The 12,279-nt window shown below is 42.0% G+C and overlaps 1 long non-coding RNA gene and 1 other non-coding gene across 2 annotated transcripts in view; one reads left to right on the forward strand and one right to left on the reverse strand.

The window, feature by feature from the left end:
• Positions 1-12,279, forward strand: part of LOC106999837 (uncharacterized) — a 550,889-nt gene that overhangs the window by 814 nt on the left and 537,796 nt on the right. The gene's annotated exons all lie outside the window — the stretch shown is intronic.
• On the reverse strand, positions 7-88 carry TRNAS-AGA (transfer RNA serine (anticodon AGA)). The gene has a single exon. It is a non-coding gene; the product is annotated as a tRNA-Ser (tRNA).

The following is a 12,279-nucleotide window of genomic DNA, read 5'->3' on the forward strand; positions in this document are numbered from 1 at the left end:
TAATCCCGTAGTCGGCAGGATTCGAACCTGCGCGGGGAGACCCCAATGGATTTCTAGTCCATCGCCTTAACCACTCGGCCACGACTACTGGCGGTATAAGTTTTTGTAGTGAGAATGCATGTAGAGTCTGCACAAGCGTCTGCTGCACTAACAGGCACCTTTTGATTTGGAGGAAACCATTACTGAGCTGTTAGGAGCATATTTGAATGTTATGGAGCTTATCATTTTACTGTTTGTAAAACTCTCAGAAGGTATCCGGTCCAACTCTTTGTTGGAAAAAAGGGAAATTCTAATTAAATCTGAGAGAGGGAGAGATGTGTGCTCAAAACTATTGTACACCCACCTGCTTGCGCAATGTTGGAGCCATTTCCAGGAGAGAACCAGGAACCGGGTGGGGGCCGACCAGTCTCCCGGCTTCCTTGCTGGAACTGTCAGTTCCACTCCTTCGCCTTTCTCTTTGACAAACGGCTCCCAGGACTTTCTTTTCACCCATTATACATTAAGAAGCTATTTACCCAGCGATTTAAATTCACTCCGCAGGGTCAGACAGTCCCACCGTGCCATAAAGGTACTACTTTGAAAAGTGTAAAGCGTGATACAACAGTAAGGTGTTGTTAATGGCATTCTTAATACCGTCCACAGTTTAACCTGTGTTTTGGGTATTTCTAAAGTGGGATAGCAAAGAGTTTGGCATCCTTGGGAACTCTGGAGATAGTTCGATCCAGATGATTTGTTCAAAGTATCTTTTAACGTCCCTGAAGAGCAACATGTACTGGTGTGCTGGAGCGAATGGGACCTGCTCACTCCTACCCACCGATACATTTTCAAGGATTTTGGGAGCTAGTTGTTAAATGCAACTATTATTAAATATTAAATTATGCAAACTTGCAATTACATTATATTAAAAGCAAATGCGATACTCAAAATTCACATTCTAGTGATTCCACTACATTTTACTATTATTTATAAATATAATTGAGATTATTTACATCTGAAAGACTTTCTCTCTTTAACTTTCCATTCAGTGATGTCACTTGGGAAGCTTGAAATGAGCCATGGTGGGTGTTATTTACATGAGGGAAATTGCACATGTGCCAAAGCAGGGCTTTTTATCCCTAGGAGATGGTTGTCATTTAGTAGCACACTGCATGTTACCATCAGACCAACTTTGAATATTCCCAGCAAGGCAACACTCCCCTTTTCTGCATGGCTGCTCTAGTTATTGTCTCTGAATCTTTGTTTTAGCTATTAGAATCCTGGCATATACCTCCCCCCCACACATATATGCATATAAACATATATATATATATATTTACACACACAGGAAATCAGCATTTTTATGCAAAATGCTTAACAACATTGAGCACTGACCACTCAGATCAGACACTGCCAGGATGCTTAAGTAGTATCCTAGAGGCCCCCAGACATAGTGTTGGTTACCCTTGTAGTCAGAGAAGAGAACTCCAGAGAGTGGGGAGACAATGTTGGGGCAAGGAGGGGACTTGGACACCAGTTATTTGTCTAGAATCCTGACTTATTCTATGATTTCCCACTCATTAATTTTCTAAAGTTTTTTTCCAAGTTGCCTTGCTGGGCTATTTTACCTAGAATCGGCCTCCAGCAGAAAGACAAGGAAAAGCTGCTTGAAAAAGCGGTTCTTGCAACATGGTTCCAGGGGAAGTCATGCATAGTTGCCATCCAGTTTAACAGGCTTACATTAATGATTTGCTTTTGCTCTTGAGAAGATGAAATCTGAGGGGATCTGTAGCAATGTTGAAAGTATCTATTAGCGTATAGAAGATTTGCAATGAGAGATGGTGAAAAAATAAAAGAGAAAATGTTTCTGGATTTATGTTTTGTTTTTGTGACTATTAGACAAAAATCAGTGTGTTCCCTCCTTCCCTCACTTCTACTCCTATTTTTCTGGTCTTTTGATTGGATGATTTATTCCGTTTACATTTTACAATTTCATTTTATTGATTTTATTTACTTTCAGTAGCTTTGGGGGTACAAGCAGTTTTTGGTTACATGGATGAATTGTATAGCGATGAAGTCTGAAATTTTAGTGCACCTGTCACCCGAGTAGTGTACATTGTACCCAATAGGTAGTGTTCTGTTTTTTTTTTTTTTTTTTTTTTCGAGATGGAGTTCGCTCTTGTTGCCCAGGCTGGAGTGTGCAATGGTGCGATTTCTGCTCACCACAGCCTCTGCTTCCTGAGTTCAAGTGATACTCCTGCCTCAGCCTGCCAAGTAGCTAGGATTACAGGCATGTGCCACCATGCCGGGCTAATTTTGTATTTTTAGTAGAGACGGGGTTTCTCCATGTTGTTCAGGCTGGTCTCGAACTCCTGACCTCAGGTGATCCGCCCACCTCGGCCTCCCAAAGTGCTGGGATTACAGGCGTGAGCCATCATGCCCAGCCTCCAATAGGTAGTGTTCTTATCCTTTACCCCCCACCCGTCCTCCTCTCTTCTGAGTCTCCAGTGTCCATTATGCCACTCTATATGCCTTTGCGTACCCACAAATTAACTCCTACTTACAAGTGAGAACATATGATAATTTGGTTTTCCAGTCCTGCCCACTCCCATTTTAATAAAATGGATGTATGGATCACCTAGAGTTTGGTATTTTGAGAATTTCATTTATGGCTCATTCAACTCTGGTGGGTCTCCTGACTTGAGTCATGTTCTCTTTCTGGTTTGCCCCTGAGAGTAAAACGTCGAGTTCAGAGTCTACAAGGAGAAATGCCACATGCCACATAAGAGTAACATGTGTGTGGCTGTGTGATAAAGTATAAAATTACAGTGCACTAGTAAAATCTCCAGATGTGAGTAAGAAAGTTACACAGTTATAAAATTCAGTGGGCTCTAAACAATGGATGTGGATGTATAAGATGAAGGTAGTGTGGCTTTAGAAGATTCTACATTCATGAAAATTCTATTAGATCTTTTTTTTTAAAAAACCCTGCTATAAATTCGTTTGGTATAAATTTCTGTTTTCTGAACAATCTTCTTTCTTTCTCTGTAATTGTTAATGTGTGTAGACAATGTCGTGAATCCTTGTCCCCTGTCTTTCCTAGTCATGGAAAGCATGCTGAGTGTCAGGTATTTCATAAAGAATAGGCAAGTGCCTCTAGGTGATACAATTATTAACATGGTAAAGGGGACTGGGTGCGGTGGCTCATGCCTGTAATCCCAGCACTTTGGGAGGCCAAGGTGGGCGAATCACTTGAGCCCAGCGGATCACTTGAGCCCAGGAGTTTGAGACTAGCCCAGGTGACATGGCAAAACCCTGTCTCTAACAAAAAAATTACAAAAATTGGCCAGGCATGGCGGCGCTGCACCTGTGGTCCCAGGTACGTGGTAGACTGAGGTGGGAGGATGGCTTGAGCTCAGGAGGTGGAGGCTGCAGTGAGCTGAGATAGTGCCACTGAACTTTAGCCTGGGCAAGAGAATGAGACTCTGTCTTAAAAACAAAACAAAAAACATGGTAAAGGGGCATGCCATGTATTATTACATTCATTTAGTATTCAAGGAAGTATTTTAGGTAAAAGGTGTCCAAATTAGGAAATCAAAGCACTGTTGTCTTTCCCAAGTGTCTGAAGAACTCTCTGAGCCTGGTTTCTTGCTAGTACCATTGTAAATAAGTTAGAAGTGGCGAGGCAGCTGGTTCTGCTGTCCCACACAGTCCCAGGCCAACTGCTTCAGTTACAAGGTGTCCTGTAATCTCCCTGGCTACTCACATAATGAATTGCAAGGCTTCTTCCAATTCCCAGGTACTTAGGTTTAATTTTCCCTTCCCTGCATCTCTCCCCTGCATACTACAGGTCTTTTAGACAAATACCCACTGCTGGGCGGTGACATTGGCATGAGGGAAGGCATCCTCCTGGGCCAGTTGCAAGCCTCCTAGCAGCTGATGTCATGGAAGAATGGAGTCGCACCGAAGCAGCTCCAGTTCTTTTAAGTGGTCCCTGAATTAGGCCTCGATGTCGTGTAGGTAAATTCAGCCCAGAACATGCAGAATCTTTATTGGAATTTGTACATTCATCTCTCACAGCTGTGGAGAGTTTAGACTAATCACAACTCTCACTGGGATACTATTATCTTGGTAATTTGAAAAAGGATCAGGAGCCTGCAGGCTTGGAACATCTTGAGAAAACTCTGGCTCTGAAATACATCATCACATGTGGGGGACAGCACTTGCGGCATCATCGCAGAGAGCTGAAGAATGCTGAAATCAAGTATTTCTCTGGCGTGATTTCAAATGGCTTGAGAAACCTGAGAAGTTTTTTTTTTTTTTTTTTAACTGCAAAACAGATTCTTTCCTCTTCCATCAACCCCATTGCTGTCAATATGTCCAGTGTTAGGTGCCAGAAATGAGCATAGCCTCTTAATGATAACAATGCCAAGGTTAACACAGCCGCCAGGGGCTCTCTCAAGAATCTGTTAGGGTGTATTTTGATCTACAGACACGTTCTGAAGGCGTGCACCTCCTTAGCTTTTCTAGTCTCAGTACATTTCTCTTCAGCAGCCTGGATAAAACCTGTCACTTTTTGCCAGAACTTCTCATGTTTTGGGGCCCCTCAGACACCATTTTTCATTGACCCCATGAGTCCATATGGTAGGGCGAGGTTCAAAGTTGGTATTTGGGAATCAGCTTCTGACAGCACAGAGGCCTGGTATACTGCGGTCATTTGTTCAAAAGGCCAGGATTTGCAGATGTGCTGTAAGAGTGTAATATAATTTTTGACTCCATCCAAATGGATATTTTATCACCATCCACATAGCAACCAACAAACAGATCAGTCTGAGGAGGCAAGTGCTAATGTATGTGGCTCAAACCAGTTGACCCTCTGAGGAGTCAGTAGTTCAGCCTCTTTTTGAGGCTTTAACATCACAATGTTCCTTTCAATTCTACAGTTATGTGAGTACAGCTCCTTCCCTCCCCCCTTTTTCATACTGTTTTTTGCTTTATAATTTTTAAGCTTTAGAAAGTTAAGCCTGATTCAAAAAAAATTGGGGAAAAAGGGGAGGGGAATAGGAATTTCAGTCAGGCATTAAAATGAAGGCAAAGTGAAACCAAATTGATGGAGGTGATGGGACATGTCCAACAGGCCTGGGCTTAGGTTTGGTGTCCATCAGTCTTCCATTTCCCCTGATTGTCCATATGGACTCTTGGGAAGCAACCCAAGATTTTATGCAGGCCAGTTTGCTCTATTTCCTCAGTTACGGATTCACAAGTCAACCAGTCTTTATGGCCTTACAAAAGGTACCTGTTGGTATCAACCTTGCCATGAACTGTCCACGGAATATTTGGGGACTGGAAAGGACTTTAGTGATAATGTATGAAACTCTTTCAGCTGAGGTTGCAGTGAGCCGAGATCACGCCACCGTACTCCACTCTAGCCTGGGCAACATAGTGTGTCTCAAAAAACAAAAAAACAAAAAGCAAAAAAAAAACACCTCTTTCATTTTATAGATAAAGCAATCAAAATCAAGGCCAGAGAGGTACAATAATTTAGAAATTCTTTGATTATTCAGAGATTTTCTTATAACCATTCATTGCATTTTTTTTTCTTTTTATTATACTTTAAGTTCTAAGGTACATGTACACAACATGCAGGTTTGTTACATATGTATACATGTGCCATGTTGGTATGCTGCACCCATTAACTCCTCATTTACATTAGGTATGTCTCCTAATGCTATTCCTCCCGCCTCCCCCCACCCCACAACAGGTCCCAGTGTGTGACATTCCCCTTCCTGTCTCCAAGTGTTCTCATTGTTCAATTCCCACCTGTGAGTGAGAACATGCAGTGTTTGATTTTCTGTTTTGTGATAGTTTGCTGAGAATGATGGTTTCCAACTGCATCCATGTCCCTGCAAAGGACACGAACTCATCCTTTTTTATGGCTGCGTAGTATTCCATGGTGTATATGTGCCACATTTTCTTAATCCAGTCTGTCATTGATGGACATTTGGGTTGGTTCCAAGTCTTTGCTATTGTGAATAGTGCCGCAATAAACATATGTGTGCATGTGTCTTTATAGCAGCATGATTTATAATCCTTTGGGTATATCCCCAGTAATGGGATGGCTGGGTCAAATTTCTAGTTCTAGATCCTTGAGGAATTGCCACACTGTCTTCCACAATGGTTGAACTAGTTTACAGTACCACCAACAGTGTAAAAGTGTTTCTATTTCTCCACATCCTCTCCAGCACCTGTTGTTCCCTGACTTTTTAATGATCACCATTCTAACTGGTGTGAGATGGTATCTCATTGTGGTTTTGATTTGCATTTCTCTGATGGCTAGTGATGATGAGCATTTTTTCATGTGTCAGCTGCATAAATGTCTTCTTTTGAGAAGTGTCTGTTCATATCCTTTACCCACTTTTTGATAGGGTTCTTTTTTTCTGGTAAATTTGTTTGAGTTCTTTGTAGGTTCTGGATATTAGCCCTTTGTCAGATGAGTAGATTGCACAAATTTTCTCCCATTCTGTAGGTTGCCTGTTCACTCTGATGGTAGTTTCTTTTGCTGTGCAGCAGCTCTTTAGTTTAATTAGACCCCATTTGTCAATTTTGGCTTTTGTTGCCATTGCTTTTGGTGTTTTAGACATGAAGTCCTTGCCCATGCCTATGTCCTGAATGGTATTGCCTCGGTTTTCTTCTAGGGTTTTTATAGTTTTAGGTCTAACATTTAAGTCTCTAATCCATCTTGAATTAATTTTTGTATAAGGTGCAAGGAAGAAGTCCAGTTTCAGCTTTCTACTTACGCCTAGCCAGTTTTCCCAGCACCATTCATTAAATAGGGAATCCTTTCCCCATTTCTTGTTTTTCTCAGGTTTGTCAAAGATCAGATGGTTGTAGATGTGTGGTATTATTTCTGAGGGCTCTGTTCTGTTCCATTGGTCTATATCTCTGTTTTGGTACCAGTACCATGCTGTTTTGGTTACTGTAGCCTTGTAGTATAGTTTGAAGTCAGGTAGTGTGATGCCTCTGGCTTTGTTCTTTTGGCTTAGGACTGTCTTGGCAATGCGGGCTCTTTTTTGGTTACATATGAACTTTAAAGTAGTTTTTTCCAATTCTGTGAAGAAAGTCATTGGTAGTTTCATAAGGATGGCATTGAATCTGTAAATTACCTTGAGCAGTATGGCCATTTTCACGATATTGATTATTCCTATCCATGAGCATGGAATGTTCTTCCATTCGTTTGTGTCCTCTTTCATTTCATTCAGCAGTGGTTTGTAGTTCTCCTTGAAGAGGTCCTTCCGTCCCTTGTAAGTTGGATTCCTAGGTATTTTTTCTCTTTGTAGCAATTGTGAATGGGAGTTCACTCATGATTTGACTCTCTGTTTGTCTGTTATTGGTGTATAAGAATGTTAGTGACTTTTGCACATTGATTTTGTATCCTGAGACTTTGCTGAAGTTGCTTATCAGCTTAAGGAGATTTTGGGCTGAGACAATGGGGTTTTCTAAATATACAATCATGTCATCTGCAAACAGGGACCATTTGACTTCCTCTTTTCCTAATTGAATACCCTTTATGTCTTTCTCTTGCCTGATTGCCCTGGCCAGAACTTCCAACACTACGTTGAATAGGAGTGGTGAGAGAGGGCATCCCTGTCTTGTGCCAGTTTTCAAGGGGAATGCTTCCAGTTTTTTGCCCATTCAGTATGATATTGGCTGTGGGTTTGTCATAAATAACTCTTTATTATTTTGAGATATGTTCCATCAATACCGAATTTATTGAGAGTTTTTATCATGAAGGGCTGTTGAAGTTTGTCAAAGGCCTTTTCTGCATCTATTGAGATAATCATGTGGTTTTTGTCTTTGGTTCTATTTATATTCTGGATTATGTTTATTGATTTGCATATGTTGAACCAGCCTTGCATCCCAGGGATGAAGCCCACTTGATCATGGTGGATAAGCTTTTTAATGTGCTGCTGGATTCAGTTTGCCAGTATTTTATTGAGGATTTTTGCATCGATGTTCATCAGGGATATTGGCCTAAAATTCTCCTTTTTTTTTGTTGTGTCTCTGCCAGGCTTTGATATCAGGATGATGTTGGCCTCATAAAATGAGTTGGGGAGGATTCCCTCTTTTTCTATTGATTGGAATAGTTTCAGAAGGAATGGTACCAGCTCCTCTTTGTATCTCTGGTAGAATTCGACTGTGAATCCATCTGATCCTGGACTTTTTTGGTTGGTAGGCTATTAATTATTACCTCAATTTCAGAGCCTGTTATTGGTCTATGCAGGGATTCAACTTCTTCCTGGTTTAGTCTTGGGAGAGTGTATGTGTCCAGGAATTTATCCATTTCTTCTAGATTTTCTAGTTTTTTTGCATAGAGGTGTTTATAGTATTCTCTGATGGTAGTTTGTATTTCTGTGGGGTCAGTGGTGATATCCCCTTTATTATTTTTTATTGTGTCTATTTGATTCTTCTCTCTTTTCTTCTTTATTAGTCTTGCTAGCGGTCTATCAATTTTGTTGATCTTTTCAAAAAACCCAGCTCCTGGATTCATTGATTTTTTGAAGGGTTTTTTGTGTCTCTGTTTCCTTCAGTTCTGCTCCGATCTTAGTTATTTCTTGCCTTCTGCTAGCTTTTGAATTTGTTTGCTCTTGCTTCTCTAGTTCTTTTAATTGTGATGTTAGGGTGTCAATTTTAGATCTTTCCTGCTTTCTCTTGTGGGCATTTAGTGCTATAAATTTCCCTCTACACACTGCTTTAAATGTGTCCCGGAGGTTCTGGTACGTTGTGTCTTTGTTCTCATTGGTTTCAAAGAACATCTTTATTTCTGCCTTCATTTCGTTATGTACCCAGTAGTCACTCAGGAGCTGGTTGTTCAGTTTCCATGTAGTTGAGTGGTTTTCAGTGAGTTTCTTAATCCTGAGTTCTAGTTTGATTGCACGGTGGTCTGAGAGAGAGTTTGTTATAATTTCTGTTCTTTTACATTTGCTGAGGAGTGCTTTACTTCCAGCTATGTGGTCAATTTTGGAATAAGTGCTATGTGGTGCTGAGAAGAATGTATATTCTGTTGATTTGGGGTGGAGAGTTCTGTAGATGTCTATTAGGTCCACTGGGTGCAGAGTTGAGTACAATTCCTGGATATCCTTGTTGACTTTCTGTCTCGTTGATCTGTCTAATGTTGACAGTGGGGTGTTAAAGTCTCCCATTATTCTTCTGTGGGAGTCTAAGTCTCTTTGTAAGTCTCTAAGGACTTGTTTTATGAATCTGGGTGCTCCTGTATTGGGTGCATATGTATTTAGGATAGTTAGCTCTTCTTGTTGAATTGATCCCTTTACCATTATGTAATGGCCTTCTTTATCTCTTTTGATCTTTGTTGGTTTAAAGTCTGTTTTATTAGAGACTAGGATGGCAACCCCTGCCTTTTTTCATTTTCCATTTGCTTGGTAGATCTTCCTCCATCCCTTTATTTTGAGCCTATGTGTGTCTCTGCACGTGAGATGGGTCTCCTGGATACAGCAAATTGATGGGTCTTGACTCTTTTTCCAGTTTGCCAGTCTGTGCCTTTTAATTGGAGCATTTAGCCCATTTACTTTTAAGGTTAATACTGTTATGTGTGAACTTGATCCTGTTATTATGATGTTAACTGGTTATTTTGCTCATTAGTTGATGCAGTTTCTTCGTAGCATTGATGGTCTTTACATTTTGGCGTGTTTTTGCAGTGGCTGGTAGCAGTTGTTCCTTTCCATGTTTAGTGCTTCCTTTAGGAGCTCTTGTAGGGCAAGCCTGGTGGTGACAGAATCTCTCAGCATTTGCTTGTCATTTGCTTGTAAAGGATTTTATTTCTCCTTCACTTATGAAACTTAGTTTGGCTGGATATGAAATTCTGGGTTTAAAATTCTTTTCTTTGAGAATGTTGAATATTGGCCCCCACTCTCTTCTGGCTTGGAGAGTTTTCTCCCAAGAGATCCGCTGTTAGTCTTGTGGGCTTCCGTTTGTGAGTAACCCAACCTTTCTCCCTGGCTGCCTTTCATTTTTTCCTTCATTTCAACTTTGGTGAATCTGACAATTATGTGTCTTGGAGTTGCTCTTCTTGAGGAGTATCTTTGTGGCGTTCTCTGTATTTCCTGAATTTGAATGTTGGCCTGCCTTGCTACGTTGGGGAAATTCTCCTGGATGATATCCTGCAGAGTGTTTTCCAACTTGGTACCATTCTCCTCGTCACTTTCAGTACACCAATCAGACATAGATTTGGTCTTTTCACATAGTCCCATATTTCTTGGAGGCTTTGCTCATTTCTTTTTACTCTTTTTTCTCTAAACTTCTCTTCTCGCTTCATTTCATTCATTTGATCTTCAATCACTGATACCCTTTCTTCCAGTTGATCGAGTCGGTTACTGAAGCTTGTGCATTTGTCACGTAGTTCTTGTGTCATGGTTTTCATCTCTATCAGGTCGTAAGGACCTCTCTGCATTGGTTATTCTAGCTAGTCGTTCGTCAAATATTTTTCCAAGGTTTTCAGTTTCTTTGTGCTGGGTTCGTAATTCCTCCTTTAGCTCAGAGAAGTTTGATTGTCTGAAGTCTTCTTCTCTCAACTCATCAAAGTCATTCTCCGTCCAGCTTTGTTCTGTTGCTGGCAAGGAGCTGCGTTCCTTTGCAGGGGAGAGGCGCTCTGATTTTTGGAATTTCTAGCTTTTCTGTACTGCTTTTTCTCCATCTTTGTGGTTTTATCTACCTTTGGTCTCTGATGATGGTGACGTACAGATGGGGTTTTGGTGTGGATGTCCTTTCTGTTTGTTATTTTTCCTTCTAACAGTCAGGACCCTCAGCTGCAGGTCTGTTGGAGTTTGCTCGAGGTCCACTCCAGACTGTGTTTGCCTGGGTATCAGCAGTGGAGGCTGCGGAAGAGTGAATATTGCTGAACAGCAAGTGTTGCTGTCTGATCGTTCCTCTGGAAGCTTTGTCTCAGAGGTGTATCCGGCCATGTGAGGTGTGAGGTGTCAGTCTTCCCCAAGTTGGGGATGTCTCCCAGTTAGGCTACTCAGGGGTCAGGGACCCACTTGAGCAGACAGTCTGTCCGTTCTCAGATCTCAAACTCTGTGCTGGGAAAACCACTACTCTCTTCAAAGCTGTCAGACAGGGAGATTTACCTCTGCAGAGGTTTCTGCTGCCTTTTGTTTGGCTATGCCCTGTCCCCAGAGGTGGAGTCTACAGAGGCAGGCCGGCCTCCTTGAGCTGTGGTGGGCTCCACCCAGTTTGAGCTTCCTGGCCGCTTTGTTTACCTACCTAAGCCTCAGCAATGGTGGGCACCCCTCCCCAGCCTTGCTGGCACCCTGCAGTTAGATCTCAGACTGCTGTGCTAGCAATGATGGAGGCTCTGTGGGTGTGAGACCCCCCTGAGCCAGGCGTAGGATATAATCTCCTGGTGTGCCATTTGCTAAGACCCTTGGTAAAGCACAGTATTAGGGTGTGATTGACCTGATTTTCCACGTGTTGTGTGTCATGGTTTCCCTTGGCTAGGAAAGGGAATTCCCTTCCCCCTTGTGCTTCCTGGATGAGGCAATGCCTTGCCCTGCTTTGGCTCTCGCTCGTTGGGCTGCACCCACTGTCCTGCACCCACTGTCCGACTTGCCCCAGTGAGGTGAATCAGGTACTTCAGTTGGAAATGCAGAAATCACCCGTCTTCTGTGTCTCTCATGCTAGGAGCTGGAGGCTGGAGCTGTTCCTATTTGGCCATCTTGGCACGGATCTCGGCCATCTTGGTGCAGATCGCATTCTTTTATTTCAACATCACGATGGTCATTCTGGATAACACTCCTTCCTCTCTCCCTCCCTCCCCTTCCTCTCTCTCTCTCTTCCTTTCTCTCTTCCTTCCCTTCTGCTTTCTTTTTCTTTCCTGCCTTTCTTTCTCTTTCTTTTTTTGAGACACGGTCTCACTCCATTGTCCAGGCTGGGTAACAGTGGCGTGATCATGACTCACTGCAACTTCCACCTCCTGGGCTCAAGCCATCCTCCCACTTCAGCCCTCAGTAGTGTGGACTACAGGCACACACCACCATACTCGGCTAATGTTTTTATTTTTTATAGAGATGGGGTTTTGCCATGTTGCCCAGGTTATGTCTAGTGGCCATAAAATTGATGCTATGAATTTAATATCAGATTGCCATATTTTGGAATCCTTTCATTCCTGCCATTGACATATTAATACAAATATCTCTCATGCTCTGTTCTCAACTTCTTCAACTCTGATGGCTTGTGCCACTCTACTGTACTCACATCTCTGTAGATTAGTGACTGTGTTTAGACCTCATA

The sequence above is a fragment of the Macaca mulatta genome, chromosome 8 (assembly GCF_049350105.2).
Source record: "Macaca mulatta isolate MMU2019108-1 chromosome 8, T2T-MMU8v2.0, whole genome shotgun sequence".
NCBI classification, from domain to species: Eukaryota; Metazoa; Chordata; class Mammalia; order Primates; family Cercopithecidae; genus Macaca; species Macaca mulatta.